Source organism: Nannobrachium achirus (assembly GCF_963921795.1).
Source record: "Nannobrachium achirus genome assembly, chromosome: 17".
Taxonomy (NCBI): Eukaryota; Metazoa; Chordata; class Actinopteri; order Myctophiformes; family Myctophidae; genus Nannobrachium; species Nannobrachium achirus.
This window is the reverse complement of record NC_137824.1, coordinates 32187939-32203182: the sequence shown is the minus strand read 5'-3', so window position 1 is coordinate 32203182 and position 15244 is coordinate 32187939. Positions and strand designations below refer to the sequence as shown.

At 42.7% G+C, this 15244-nt stretch overlaps 1 protein-coding gene across 2 annotated transcripts in view; it reads right to left on the bottom strand.

Annotated features, from left to right (window-relative positions):
• gabrb2a (gamma-aminobutyric acid type A receptor subunit beta2a) overlaps window positions 1-15244 on the bottom strand; it is a gene marked incomplete at both ends in the record, with an annotated part of 68345 nt that overhangs the window by 51109 nt on the left and 1992 nt on the right. The window lies entirely within an intron of this gene.

The following is a 15244-nucleotide window of genomic DNA, read 5'->3' as shown; positions in this document are numbered from 1 at the left end:
GATCGGCCCCGAACCTCTAGTACTTCATAATACTCAAGGACACAACTGTGTTGCTAGCCAAAAATAGCAGAAAATCGTCTGTTTTGGCAAGCGACACCATCGTGTGACATCGCAAGAATCAGGCTTGAGCCTCGGTGAGGGACGCGTATTGTGAGGGACACATAGCGTGCTGCGTGAGGGACACGTATCGTGAGGGACACTGATGAATAAATTATTAATAAAGTTAAATAAATATGGATATGGATAAATCCATAATCAAAATGAGACAGAGACGAGCCAAAGGACTATCAATAAATTGCTGTATTTGAAGAGAGTCAGACAAGGAAGACAATACAGTGAGCATACCACCCTAGTGGCAGCTTGCTAAATTCTCTCTCTTCCCAGATGGAAGTTACATACAGTATATAAAGAGTACAGTACATGACAGTTAGGTCGTGGGACTCATTCATTCGTTCCCAGATCATAACAAGAAGACAGACACGTAGAGTGTTGGTAGTTTTCCACTAGTGACATAGAGTATAACCAAAACATGATTTCGTAGGACCTGTAATCCATTAGCCTGAACTTACAGTATACAACCAAAATATGGTCTCCTATACTGTAAGTTCAGTTCATAATATAACTTATATGGTCATATGAGCCTCATACACAAATCATACAATTATGTATCATAATTCATATCTATCAGACACGTATCATGGACGCCCACAGTTGGGGGGTGAGAAGAACAAGACATCGCTGAATACCGTTGCTGTCTGGCAGAAACCACTACGTCATACTGCAGTGTCACACAAAAATTGCAAAACTAGTCAATCTACACAAGATCACAACGTGCCTTGATACCACGCGTTGTGAGCTTGTAGATCTCCTGCTGTTTAGTTTTTGTTTGTTTTTAAGTGAAAGTGAATGTGGTTGCCGTGAGTGTGTCCGTGTGGACTTTACAAATATCGAATCAAAGAAAAGTATTAACAAGAGCGTGTGACTGTATAATAACTACATTGGATCCATTGGAACACTGGTAATTTTCTTCCCATTTCCTGAAAAGCAACAGTTTTATACTGTATGTACCTCCGTCCGACATGTCATACAGTAAGGATGCAAACAAGGCCTTGGCTAACGGAAGAATAAACCTCCAAACATCCAGGCTAGCATCCACAGCGACAGCCTCACAGCAGACAGACAGACAGCAGACAGACAGGGCTAACCACCGCCCCCCCATTAAGAATCTGACAACACTGACACGCACTACACTTGTGTTCCTCTGACAGAACTGACAGCTTTACAGTTATTACAAGACCTGCATTACAAGCAATCAGGACAGCCCACATGGCAGGGCTGCTGCTCTGTGGCATTGGACAAGGCATATAGTGTTAGTCCGTAACCACGTTCCCCTCTCTGGGGTAAACATTCGGCACAAATAGCAGATCTACAAGCTCACAATGCGTCACAACTACACCAAGATGATTGGTGTAGAGGGGGAAAAAGGAGGGGACCGTGTCTAACCTTTGTAGTGTAGACGGAAAAAAGTGGTCGGAGTAGAGTTGTCACTAAGGCTAGAGGGTTATATATACATACACATACCGGTACATAGGGTCCGCATCAGTGTGCCGACTAAAACTAACCCCAACTCTAACCCTAACCCTAAACTTAACCTCAGTAACCGTGACGAGTAACTGACCTGCCGACGCTAGTCGAAACAGCAGCCCGTCGGGATATTGAACGGACCCCACATACATACACATATATTCATACATATATACATACATATATACAGTATACAGTATGCATGCAAGAGAACCGCTGTAGTGTGTCAGTGTGTTACTGAAACGAATACACTAAATACAGAGTGTTGTTGACATTAATGTCTTAGTTCAGCAAAAGACACAAATACTATCACTTCTGACGACGGCTCAAGCATATTATGTTCCGATTGATAAAAAGATTAGACAGACAGACAGACAGACAGACAGACGGACAAACAGACAGACAGACAGACAGACAGACAGACAGACAGATATATAATCGATCGAGCTAGGAGTAAAATAATAATATTAATAATAACTAATGGCCAAGCATAGCCCACTGGAACGACTCCCGCCAGAGCAAGAATGTAAGCGTTCCTCTTATATTGTCTTGTGCATTTCAGCATATAGGACAAGACAGGCCTCTAGCACCCTGTCCCACCCCGTCCCTAATGCTGTCATCTATCATATCCTGTCACCCGGTAACTCTGTCTTAAAAGCCGCGTAGAATCTGGCGATGATAATGACGATGATGATCGGTGGCTGCATGCCTCATCCATCAAGAGACCCAGGTCTCACGAGAGCATTGAGTAATATATCGTGCACTGTAAAATTGCAACTCGGAGTGTGTTCAAATGGAACCAGATGGACCCTTGCACACTTCTCTGAGTTATAAGGGGTTAAATTAACACAGAGGATTGTACTGTAGTAGGAACGCATCAACAACACAATGAGACAGACAGACAGACAGACAGACAGACAGACAGACAGACAGACAGACAGACAGACAGACAGACAGACAGACAGACCTTTATTGATCTGGGGTAAATTCACTTGTACTGTACAGCAGTTGGACACATACATAAAAAGAGATGCGGCGAGGAGTAAGAAAATAATAATACAAAAAGAGTAGGCTAAGCATGTACAGTAGCAGACACACAGGGGTTGGGAATGAAGTACCAGAAACAAGGAGATTTAGGTATACAGTACTACAGAACTCTTGCTTGGCCCTATGCACTTGGGAGGCTATAGGAGCGTGGGTTTGTCAGCCACTTATCCCCTTTTCCTTGCAGTTTGTCAGCTGATGGTGATGTCAGGTCACACTGCTCTGCTTTGTGTTTCAAGTACTACACTGCACTTCAGCACTATTTTGAGGTACATTTTCTGTACTTGATTATTTTTTTTTTATTTGGATAGACTTCTACTGCAATTATTTGACAGCTTTAGTTAAGTAGGCTACTTTGCAGATTTAGATTATTAATACAAAACAATATTAACCACTTATGCCCTAGTTTATATTATAAAATTATAAAATTACCGATTAACAAGCTCACATGTGGCGTCAACACTTTGTGAGAATTCCCCCCCCCCCCCCCCCCCCCCCCCAAAAAAGAAATTTTATACATTTTAAGTATATTTTGATGCCAATACTTCTTTACTTTGACTTAAATCAAGAATTACAAGGAGAGTATTTATATGTTATGGTATTGCTACTTTTACCGACGTGAAGAAAAATGATAATAATCAGAGGCACTTCTTGCACCACAGGAGGCGATGTCTGCCGGCTGTCGACTGGACATGCATCAAATTAAATATTAGCGGTCAAGGCGGCGTTTGGAGCGCTCTGAGTGAGCCGCTACCCCCCCGGGGGACGTGACAACATGGACACTGTTATGACTCGCCTTCCCATTGGGTCATTTTTCAGCTACTTAACTTCAATACAGACAGAGTCTGACAGATCCATTAGGGAGCCATCAGCACATTAAAGCCCTTTAACCCATTCAGAACGGATACACATCATTGTGTATCATTATTTTATGCTTTAACTATTGTCGGTGCCGCGCTGTGAGCTTGTATATCTGCTATTTTTGAAAAATCGTGAAAATTTGGATTTTGACCCGATTCTATAAGTGTCTTTTGAATCCTTCTAAGGTTTTTGGAAAAACCCTATGTTTCTATGTCAGCAATATGGCTAGCCAGAAAAGGTTAACTGAAGCTCAGTTAACTGAAGCTCAGTTAATGTGAAAAGGTCAGCAGATCTACAAGCTGTGGCGCGCTGTGAGCTTGTATATCTGCTATTTTTCACTGGTTAAAGCATTCAATAATTCTAGGCCTAAATTGGTTTTAATGGGGCTGGCTAACTTACTCCTTGTTTTTAAGACACACACACACACACACACACACACACACACACACACACACACACACACACACACACACACACACACACACACACACACACACACACACACACACACACACACACACACACACACACACACACACGTCTTTCCATTGTCCACTCTGGGCATGATGAACACATTTTATGAATAAATAGGCAAATAGGCATAACAACACTACTCTCTGAGCCAAAAAAAATGCTTGGAACTGAAGTAACTTGCTACATCAACGGAATGCAAAAGGAATATTATTTGAAGCCTGATCGATTGATTGGTTGATAAATCTAAATCAGTGTATGTAGGCTATATCATGTAACACATCTATATCGTATATCGCAATAGAATCCAGAGAATAGCATCTCATGTCAACAAAATAAAAATGCAAGGTTTACTACACACACATAGAATCTATAGATTTTATTTCAGGACACCATCAGCAATATAACCAGGACAGGAGTATTACTTGGCTGTCCCCAAGCAAAGAGTCTAACTCTATGTAAAGCTGTCTTAAATCTTTATACCGTTTTGCTAAAGCTTAATAACAACGTATTTAAGACTCTACATTGCTGGGTCGTGCAATCAAAACAGCTTAGTAAATGTCTTTGCTAATACTTGTGTAGTGAAATAGCACTATTGAAAAACTGAAAGATCAAAGATTTTATGCCGCTTATACCTGGTACTGTACATCACATTACACTTTATTATTCACTGTACACAGATCAGCTGCAAATAGATCAGAATGTATTCAGGAGAGGGTCGCTGACATAAAAAAAGGGGAAAACTACTATTTTATCTGCTAATATTTAGATGATGTCATTGTGGGAACAAGCCAATCAAATTCATTTACTGTACTTACTGTACTAATGGTTATCCGTTGTTATGGGGCGAGGGGGAAGAGTTTAGCGTGCATTTCATTGAATCTGTGACACTGCAAAGCTGGCAAATTTATATAACAAAATTTTAATCTAGCAGTTGCAGGCATAAACATTATAAAGATTCTGCAACTTCATGGCATATTTCCAGCTAAAAATGTACAAGTCAAAAACAAAAACTTTCTCCTCCCATGCTCTGGACGTTTTCACCAGCTATGTTCTGTCGACTGGATGCACCGTAGCGATCCTACAGTGTTGGTAGTAGGCTAATGTTGACTGTTCAGAATGACTTTTCCCCCTGCTGCTCACACAAACAGTGTGTGTGTGTGTGTGTGTGTGTGTGTGTGTGTGTGTGTGTGTGTGTGTGGTGACAGAAAAGAGCCGAGCTACAAGCTCACAACATGAATTTCTCCCGGTCAGGAAGACCATAGTCATACATACGTCGCTCGCCGTTTCAAACTATTTTCAGAGAGACCACGTGACTTACTGTATCATACTCTGATCATTTTGGGCCGTGTCATAGGAGCTTTAACACTGTGAATTGGATCCTTACACTGAGCTTTTGAAGTATGCCACATGATGTCATGTCATGAACTGGTCAACTTCAACACACTGAAGACCATAGCTGGTGCAATAATCCAGCCCCTCTTTGACTACGGAGTCCACGTATGGTATCGTGACGCCCCACAAGCCCTGAAAACTAAGCTCCAAACAGCCCAAAACAAACTAATTAGGGTCCTGCTTAACCTTTCTTATCAGACTCACCTCACCACTACTCACCAGTTAAGAGTGGGGTGGCTCAGAGTAGATGACACAGTACAGCAACGTGCAATGGGCCTGGTGTACAAGATACACTACACCACTAAGATACCCATGTACTAGGTAAAATACTTTATAAACGTTAAGGACGTCCACAATTACAACACCAACAGATCACGTTCAACCCAAAGTCAACTCAAACAAAGGGTGAAACTCGTTCTTCTGCTATACAACCAAGATGTGGAATGCCCCTACCGAAGGCCTTAAAGGAGTGTGGTTCCCTAGCATCCTTTAAAATCGGCCTGAAAAACCACTTACAGGCGGCAGCCATTCGCAACTGGCAATAACAAACCAAGCCCAGCCTGACCCCTCTTTGTATTTACCTACTGTATATTTGTATATCTGTATATTTTTTTGCACTGTTTATTTAATTTTTATTTACTTTTTTTTTTACTATATCTACTGCATAGTACTGTGTTCTATCCGTCTGTCATATAATTGTGGGCTCGCCTATAAGGCGAGCACACTTTAGATGTTGTCATTATTTATCTATCAGTCATATCATACTGTAGACGGGAACTTCGGTTCCTTTCTACTCCTACATACTTAGTGAGAAAATGAAAATAAAAACATCAATGTGTTCAGTTTACAGTGGCGAAGTGTGCTATTATTGTGGGCTCGCCTATAGGCGAGCACACTTTAGTTCTTGTCATTATTTATCTATCATGCATACTGTAGACGGGAACTTCGGTTCCGTTCTACTCCTACATACTTAGTGAGAAAATGAAAATAAAAACATCAATGTGTTCAGTTTACAGTGGCGAAGTGTGCTATTATTTTCTATAGCAATCGGCCAAATGGTGGCGCTGTAGGAAGCCTTCGAAAGTGCGATCTTTGAACAGGTATAGCTCATGCTGTGTTATACATACAGCCATGAAACCTGTATACACTTATGCGTCTCCTCATGCCGAACAACTTTTACCCTCTAACTTTTGACCTCTGACCTTTAGGTCTCCCACAATTCGGAATTATATGAAAAACAGTAAAAATCTATCTCCTCCTGGGTTTTTTTCGTTACGCGCACGAAACTTTTTTTTACATGAACTTTGGACCAATACGGTCAGATTTATCTCGGCGGATTTCTTTTAAAGTGAAATATAATTTTTTAATAATTCAATGTATATTGCGGTTTTATGCAAATTATTCTTCGGCCTCTAAATCATACATGCAAAGTTACACGTTCATGGCATTTGGCAAAGATGTAGAGGGTTAGTCAAAGTATCACTGAAACCAATTTTATTCCAATCGGCCAAAGGGGGGCGCTATACGAAGCGTTTGAAATTTCAAACTTCAAACGGGCATAAGTCATGACTCGTTTCGTTTGAAGTCATGCAACTTGCTTACACGCGTGCTTTGACTCGAGCGGAAGACATCTGTGTCATTGTTAAGTAAGCGCCGCCCTTCGATTTTCCGCCATTTTGAGCAGTTTGTAAAACGCGTAAACCCGCTTTTATTCTGGAATTTTCGCTCCACGTGCACAAAACTTTTTTTACGTGAACTTTGGACCGATATCTAAAGATCTGTCAGATCGGATTTCTTTAAAATGTAAACATGCTTTTTTAATAATTCAATGAATATTGCAGTTTTATGCAAATTATTCTTCTGCCTCTAAATCATCTTGCAAGCACATTCCCAATAGGTCAAGGAACAGATACCACCCTTCTCACATTGGCCTGTTATAGCGCCACCAGCAGGTCAACTTTTGCACAACACATTTTTGGAACAAAATGGACCAATCTTTGACGTCAGTAACGTCAAAGAGAGCACTGCCTGCGATCTTGACATTGTGTACTTTTATAGCCATTGTTTTCTGGCTTGAAGCGAGCCCACAATTGTTTCGAAGGAACAATATTTTCTAGTTTTCTATAGCAATCGGCCAAATGGTGGCGCTGTAGGAAGCCTTCGAAAGTGCGAACTTTGAACAGGTATAGCTCATGCTGTGTTTGAGTTACAGTCATGAAACCTGTATACACGTATGCGTCTCCTCATGCCGAACAACTTTTACCCTCTAACTTTTGACCTCTGACTTTTAGGTCTCCCACAATTCGGAATTATATGAAAAACAGTAAAAATCTATCTCCTCCTGTTTTTTTTTCGATACGCGCACAAAACTTTTTTCACATAAACTTTGGACCAATACGGTCAAACTAATCTCGGCGGATTTCTTTTAAAGTGAAATATAATTTTTTAATAATTCTATCAATATTGCGGTTTTATGCAAATTATTCTTCTGCCTCTAAATCATACATGCAAAGTTACACGTTCATGGCATTTGGCAAAGATGTGGAGGGTTAGTCAAAGTATCACTGAAACCAATTTTATTCCAATCGGCCAAAGGGGGGCGCTATACGAAGCGTTTGAAAATTCAAACTTCAAACGGGCATAAGTCATGACTCGTTTCGTTTGAAGACATGCAACTTGTTACACGCGTGCTTTGACTCAAGCGGAAGACATCTGTGTCGTTGTTAAGTAAGCTCCGCCCTTTGATTTTCCGCCATTTTGAGCAGTTTGTAAAACGCGTAAACCCGCTTTTATTCTGGAATTTTCGCTCCACGTGCACAAAACTTTTTTTACGTGAACTTTGGACCGATATCTAAAGATCTGTCAGATCGGATTTCTTTAAAATTGAAACATGCTTTTTAAAATAAATTCAATGAATATTGCAGTTTTATGCAAATTATTCTTCTGCCTCTAAATCATACATGCAAAGTAACATGTTCATGGCATTTGGCAAAGATGTAGAGTGTTAGTCCAAATATCACTAAAACCAATCTTACCCCAATTGGCCAAAGGGGGGCGCTATATCATTTTGAGCAGTTTGTGAAACACTTAAACCCGTTAGGATTTTTTTTTGCAATTTGCATGAAACATTCTACACACAATCTAAGGACCTTTATCTAATATGCCTATGAAGTGCACACACACAAAAAAAATAATAATAATGAATATAGCTGCAAGCAGCGATAAAGTGGCCAAAGCCAAAAACACCTCAAATCATGAACACAGCCTGCAATGTGCGTGAAATCTTGCAAGCACATTCCCAATAGGTCAAGGAACAGATACCACCCTTCTTACATTGGCCTGTTATAGCGCCACCAGCGGGTCAACTTTTGCACAACACATTTTTGGAACAAAATGGACCAATCTTTGACGTCAGTAACGTCAAAGAGAGCACTGCCTGCGATCTTGACATTTTGTACTTTTATAGCCATTGTTTTCTGGCTTGAAGCGAGCCCACAATTGTTTCGAAGGAACAATATTTTTCTAGTGTTATATGAGATACTTCAATGGTTTCCTGTGTAAATAAGCCAAGTGCTTTCCTAGGATCCTTTTAGTTGACCTTGTACCAGTGAACTGTACCGTCATGAAACTGTACCTTTTTCTATGCAAACTTCTAATAAAGTCTTCAATCAATCAATCAAACTCTAGCGTTTCTACCCAGGGGTGAATATTCTACTGTACAAGATCACAAGATCAGCTATTTTCGACAAGGATATTTTGTGTGGAGCGAACAGGAGTGGCCTCCAATCTGGTCAACAAAGTATGGTCAACCTCAACCAACTAAAGTGGTCAGTATATTTGTAAAGAAATGTGTGTCTGCAGTTCTTGCTGTTTTAAATCCATTGTATTATAGTAATTTTGTGAAAACAGATGAACTGAATAAAATACAAACAAAAGCAGCCAGCTCAGGTTTAGGATTCAATAACATTCAAATATTCAAATATACTGAACTTAGCCTACTTCAATAAAAGACATGCATTTGCGGCTTTTCAATTAGGAGAGACAATTTAAAAAGAACTAACTTAACCTCACAAGAATTGTCAAAAGCCTTGAGATGGAAAGGCCCACAGAAAACCTGATTTGCCTTCATTGACTTCCCTTGATTCACCAAAAAGGGGAAAAAAAGAAAAAGAAAAGGCAGTGTTGTCATAGCAACAATGAGTAAAAATAACACAAGCTTATTTTCCACAAGCTGAAAATAAAATGGAACGGGATCGGTTCGGACAAACAAGATCAAAATGGTTGCTAATTCTCAGACAGGAGCCGGTGCGTTGGTTCATATACGGAGCGAACGCAGACTTCCCTCTGGTCATCAGCTCACATTATCTGATGGCCAGAGTCCTTCCTCGTGTAAAGAAATGAATGCTTGTCAGGATAATGATCGTAATAAAGGGAACATTCACGCCCCACTAATTCCTCCATCCCAGAAGCCACCACAGCTGGTTTGTTTAAATCTTCTAATTCGCAGCCAGCTAATTAACATTCGCGGAATAGTATTATAGCACTGGCAGTCCCCATCTTAACAACAACCAACCGCAGGTATTTTACATGTAATTAACCAGCAGAATGAGGAAAAGAACAAGGAGAGAATATACCCCCTCATTTAGATCACTCTCTATTCCAGCCTCAACATCGACTATGCACGCATCGCCACGCTCAATCATTATGCATGTATGTTATGTTAAAGACATTACTATGCAGTGTCATTTCACCTCTCATACGAGAACACCAAACTGATTCAGTTCTCCTAACTGTGCTCAAAACACTTTTTAAATGCACAATAGCACAGGTTTGAATGGCTCTACCATTAGCAAAAACAAACAAGCGTTATGCAAATGCAACATCAGCAAGGAAAGTGAGGGAAATTAGCGAAGGGAGAAGAAATACTAAAAGTGTGTGTGTGTGTGTGTGTGTGTGTGTGTGTGTGTGTGTGTGTGCGTGCGTGCGTGCGTGCGCGCGTGTGCGTGTGCGTGTGTGTGTGTGTGTGTGTGTGTGCGTGAGTGTAAGAGAGAGAGACACAGTAAGAGAAAGACAGAGAAAGAGAGACTGAGAGTGTGAGAAACAGCGAGAGGCAGAGACAAGACACGAGAGAGCAAGAGAGAGAGAGAGAGAGAGAGAGAGAGAGAGAGAGAGAGAGAGGGCCAGAGGGTGGGGGTGAGTCTGGGTTATGATAATCACATTTGCGCCACATTCCCGGGGATGCCTCCCTGCCTGCCTGCCTTCCTGGTCGCACCTCGGACTGGGAGGAGACTTTCCCTCTCAGAATAGCACATGTTGTTGTAATGTCATGGAGAGAGCAGACTGGTGGCACGCTGCCAGCTGACCTGCACATCATCTCCATCGCCCCAACAACGCCAGTGACCTTTGTGCCTCCATACAGGCCACACCTCTGGAGAATGAGCAAGGCGCCGGAGCGTGCACGGATGTGCTAGCATTATATGCACCAACAAATTGTGTGTGTACACACACACGCAAGCATGCACGCACACATGCACAAATGCACGCTCGCACTCAACTTACTGTACACACAAACACATCATGTACAGCAGGGTTCCCCAATTAGTTTTCCCCAAGGGCCGAATTATTTCTTGGGTACCAAGCCGAGGGCCACAACATTGCAGGGGGTGACGGTGGCATTCCCACTACTCCAGCGACAGTTCAGATATCGTCGTTGTCGGATGAAAATCTTGTATGTCCAAAACCGTTTGTTTTGCATTTATCATTTTAAAAATGATTTAAACTAGTGAAAACAGCTGATCTGATGTTTTCACTACTTTTGTGCGACAGCCTTGTATGATGAAGCAGGGCTTTGCTTTGCAAAAGAACATACAAATTTGGAGATACGAGGTTTTCCACCCGACAACGACGATATACCGGTACTAGTGTTGTTGCTGCTCTTATACCACCATTATTACTGGGGTTGGTGGGGGCCAGACAGTAGCCCCCCGCGGGCCGCAAATGGTCCGCGGGCCGCCTATTGGGGAACCCTGATGTACAGTATATACTGTAGATACCCAGAAAACACAAAAAAAAAACTAAAACAAAGATACATCTGTCTGTCTATCCGTCCATCCATCTCTCTCCACAAGGCACCCCAGAACATAAATCATATACACAGACTCATGCACCCCCCCCCCCCACACACACACACACTACACCTCTACCTACCGAAAATCCTTCATATCAGCACAAAACCTCACAGCTGCATCAATCTACTAATTCTAATCTAATTAATGCTCCGTGCAGCTGTCAGCAGCCCGAGCCTCCCCACGACGACGGCACTTATCTCAGCTTTACGAGCACAGACCTAGGATCAAATCACGCCAACCCCGTCCAGGCGGTGAGCATTGGCAGGTAAAGAGAGAACCCGCATCCTGGATCAGCCAGCGTTGGTGCCAGAGTCAACAACAAACATCAATGCACAGCACTCGTGTTCATGATGGTAGAAGGCTTAGATCAGAGTGGGCCGGTGCAGGTGGAAGGTTCACGCTGATCAAAGGGAGCGTTGCAGAGAGAGACTGCTTTCTGTCTTGAGGTAACACAAGGATGGTGCAGTAAGTAACCTTTCCTGGGCAACGCCAGCACCACAATTCTGACATCACACAAGAGGGTTTCATAAAGGTAAGATATATTGTATGTCCAAAACCGTTCCTTTTGTATTTATCATTTTAAAAATGATTTAAAATAGTGAAAATAGCTGATCTACAAGCGAGGCGTTGTCTGCTTGTAGATCAGCTTTTTTCACTAGTCCTGTCTTGTATGATGAAGCAGGGCTTTACTTTACGAAAAAAAGTACACATTTGAAACTTGGAGATACGAGGTTTCTGCCCAACAGTGGCGATATACGGCCATTTCTCGGATCCTTATCCTATCTCTTTGCCCCCCTATCTCTCTCTCTTCCTCCCTCTCTCTTTCTCTCTCACTCTCTCTCTCTCTCTCTCTCTCTCTCTCATTACTTTAATCTTAAGAGCGACTGCCCTGACGAACAGGATCAAAGCAACTCTGCCCTGAGCACAGGTCACGAAACTGCATCCACACACAGATATTGATTTTGTCATAACCGTACACTCAGCTGCCGTTAGCTTTTATTGAGGTGCGTAGACATAACCAAATTAATCGGAGGAAGAGGAGGGAGCAATGATTTTGCAGAGATAAAAAATACAAATAAAAATCACACCACGGTAGAAAGCACGACACTCGTGCATATCTCCTTGTATGGGCCCTTCTGTCCGTGACATCAGCTGCGGGGATGTCGGTCTCTGCATAGATTTTCTATGGCGTTAGTCTCGTGTGACGTCAGTCTCGTGCTCATACGGACACTCATACAGACTTAGGGTCGATTCACACCGTTATAAGGAGCCTAACTAATTTCGGTTCGGCACTGTCCAAACCCAAATATGGGTCGTCGTCCCCGGTTCGGGGGGGCGTCAACAGACTAAACTCGGCTCCACGGTGCTGCCAAAATGTTGTGACCTCCCGACTTAATTTCGGTACTAAGCGGTGTCTTCTCATTCATTCAGCCCGGCTTCAAGTTCATTTCCTCGGCTATGAAGCCAAGGAAACAGCGGTAATTTGGGAGGGAGACACGCCGACTTCCAAATGCTTGTGGCCGTGATTAGAGCGTCGCATAGCGGATACATGTCAGCTGGTTCTCACTCACTCTGGCTGGAGAGAGTGGAGGTACGCGCGCGCGCGCGACACACACACACACACACACACACACACACACACACACACACACACACACACACACACACACACACACACACAGCTCGCTAGTCGCTGACCGTTTTCAAGAGGAAAGAAGAGCTTAAAGTAAACACAACTTTGCTAATGTTCCGTGTTGGTTTATAGTCGACCTGCAAGCTCCGTGACGAATTGTGACTGTGATTCATGCAGAATGAGAGGGGGCATGTCTATAATGTGAGCTTGTAGATTGAATGTTTTCGAACTGAAGTAAAGATAGCAAGATGTTTTCGACGGAGCCAACCTTCCCAGCTCCCATCCATTTTCTGTTTAGACGATAGCATTAGCATAGCTGGAGTGCTGGGGGCTAAGCTAGCGAAAATGTTCACATCGACCGTACAGTCATACTTGGATTATATGCGCACACATCTACTTGCACGGATCGCGCACACGAAACGCACGGGGAGAAGATGCCTCGGCCAAAACCGCCACTCTATGCCAATGCAGATTGAGCCATTTCGCTGGTGATTATGGTGAGAATTACAACCGGGGCCTTGGTGTTGTTGGGGCGATAATATTGCGCTGATATTGCGCAGATGGGTCTTGTAAAATGAATGCTGTTCAGATCATAATATAATAATAGAAATTTCACAGCTAATCTACCAACAAGCCATTCTATTTCGGCTGCCGAAGTGTTAAAGTTGTGTGGTAAGTCCCCCCTTCTGTGTTGCCTAGAACTAGAGGATTGATTGTGGCGTCATGTGATCAGTGACATCATGAAGGTGTACTCTTGCTTGCAGAGTCCACCTTCATGATGTCACTGATCACATGACCCCACAATCAATCCTCCAGTGTTGTTGATTGAACTGTTGAGAGTGAACAAATGCAACATGTGTACACTCTCAAGAGTTTAACACTCAGAGTGACAGAGATGACAGCATGCTCTTCCGGATGGGAGCGTCTCCGAGAAGACAGGCGAGAGACGAGCGCACTCGTGGCTACAGGGAGTTGTCGTGTGACGTCACTTGCCATTCACTCGTCCATGCACAGTGCGATTAAACACACACACACACACACACACACACACACACACACACACACACACACACACACACACACGCATGAACGCGCGCACACACACACACACACACACACACACACACACACACACACACACACACACACACACACACACACACACACACACACACACACACACCACAGCTGTAGTGTTTGAATCCTTGCATGGATTCAAGAGTCCTGGAGAAGATAGACAAACCCTTTGGAGCAAAACAGAGGTGACTGACATGGCTGCCTGCTGAGCGTACAGGGATTTCACTCAATGCGTGCAAGGAATACACTGTGTGTATGAGTGTGTGTGTGTGTGTGTGTGTGTGTGTGTGTGTGTGTGTGTGTGTGTGTGTGTGTGTGTGCGCGCGCGCACGCGGGGATTCCCCATTCCCTGCATCATCCTTAACCAAAGCTCTTCTAGGCTACAAGTCATTTGTCAAGCATTGGCAAGCATTAGCCTGTACGCACACTCAAACTCATCCAATATGGTTTACATAAACATATCGTCGGTGTCGAGTGAAAACCTTGTCCAAAAACGTTGGTTTTGCATTTATCATTTTAAAAATGATTTAAACTAGTGAAAACAACCGATCTACAAGCACACAACGGTAGATCCGCTGTTTTCACTACTTTTGTGCAACAGTCTTGTATGATGAAGCAGGGCTTTGCTTTACGAAAAAACATACACATTTGAAACTTGGGAGATACGAGGTTTCTGTCCGACAGCGACGATATAGATGATTGTTCATATTGGAAACTGTTAATCAAAGACCATGTCTCCTTCAGTCTCCAGATAGGCCTACGCACGGTTATATAACACCTTTACAGTATATTATCTGGCTCCGTGAACACAGGCTGCTTCGTGATAATAAATCACTCTCTGAATTCACTGAACAAGATCATCTCTTATAGATTCTTTCCAATGGACAGAAATCAACGGTCAAAATAAATAAATAGGCGAGCTAAAACCCACTGTGACAAGTCAATTTCAAGGCTATGAATCTCCTTATGATTGCAGTCGGGCCTCATACTGTATATCTGTCAAACGGATCGATAGGTGGTGCTCTTGGACTCGATGAACTTTTCCCCCTGT